Genomic DNA, 1,659 nt, shown 5'->3' on the forward strand with positions numbered 1-1,659 from the left:
ATGAACACATTCCAGACCATGGTAATAGACGATATTAGAAAAATTAGTGAAAAAAAGTGTAACAAATTTAAATTTAATCTAACCAGTAAAGAAAGAAAGGCCATCATTTCTCTCCAACAAAATAAAGCACTGGTTATCCGTCCTGCTGATAAGGGGGGTGGGATAGTCATATTGGACCATGAATCCTACCATAAGGAAGCACTCCGATTACTAAGTGATTCTCAAACTTATAAAAAACTAAATGGAGATCCTACTAAAGAATATGTGAAAGAAATGAAAATTTTAACAAGAAGGGGCCTAAATTCAGGTTTTATTGATAGAAAAGAATTTGAATGTATTAATTTTGGCCCTCCTCGTTTGGCGGTGTTCTATTACCTGCCAAAAATTCATAAGAACACCGCCAATCCACCCGGTAGACCGATTGTATCCGGCATTCAATGCCTAACGGCTAATATGTCTAAATTGATAGATTCCCATTTACAGCCGATCGTTCCATCGCTTCAATCACACCTGAAAGATAGCACACACATTTTATCTCTTCTTCAAAAAATAGAATGGCGCGAGGGGTACATAATTGGTACACTCGACATAACTTCACTATATACGGTCATTGACCATAAGAAAGGTTGGGAAGCCGCTATGTATTTTTTAAATAAGTTATCTAAAGTCCCTCCTGAACAAATTGATTTTTTAGATGAACTTATGTATTTTATTTTAACTCATAACTATTTTTTGTATCAGGAGGACTACTACTCCCAGCGGTGGGGTACCGCTATGGGGACCAGGTTCGCGCCCAGCTATGCCAATCTTTACGTGGGTAGCTGGGAGGAACAGTTCATCTACCCGGAAGGAGAACTGCTTGTGAACCTGGTCCTCTGGCGTCGTTTTATTGACGATGTTGTTTTTATCTGGTCTGGTGGTTGGGATACATTAAATCAATTTTTAACAGATATTAATAAAAACCATTATTTTTTAAATTTCACCTTCACCACCAGTACCACGGAAATCAATTTTTTAGACTTGAAGATTTTTATTGAAAATTTGAAAATCCACACTTGCACATTCATTAAACCAACGGACACGAATAGTTATATCCCTCTGGATAGTTGCCATCTACCTGGCTGGCTGCTTAATATCCCAGGCAGCCAGTTTACCAGGATTCACCGAAATTGTTCCAAACGTCAGGACTTTGAGGCAGAATCACAAACATTAACTAAAAAATTCCTTGAGAAAGGGTATGATGCAACATTGTTAGAAAAATCAAAAACAATGGCCGTGAGTAAACCTAGACAGGAACTTATTGATCCAGCCCCAAAAATAAAAACATCTCTGGAGTCTATCCCTATTATCACCAAATACAATTCAAATTCATACTTTCTCCGCAAAATAGTCAGCAGACATTGGCACATTCTAAAGAATGACAAAGTGCTGGGAGAAAACATCAATAATCGGCCAAATTTTGCATATAAGAAGGGTCAAAGTTTGGGAAATATGATTGCTCCTACAGTCCAAGAGAAAAAAATCCCTCTGATCCAGCCTTCACTCACATTTACCAAACTGAAAGGTTTTTTTCCATGCCGCAAATATAATGCATGTAAACCTACAACAACACAGAAATGCACAAGTATAAAGAAAGGAGATGAGATTATTCAAATCAGG

Source organism: Ranitomeya variabilis, chromosome 3, assembly GCF_051348905.1.
Source record: "Ranitomeya variabilis isolate aRanVar5 chromosome 3, aRanVar5.hap1, whole genome shotgun sequence".
NCBI lineage: Eukaryota > Metazoa > Chordata > Amphibia > Anura > Dendrobatidae > Ranitomeya > Ranitomeya variabilis.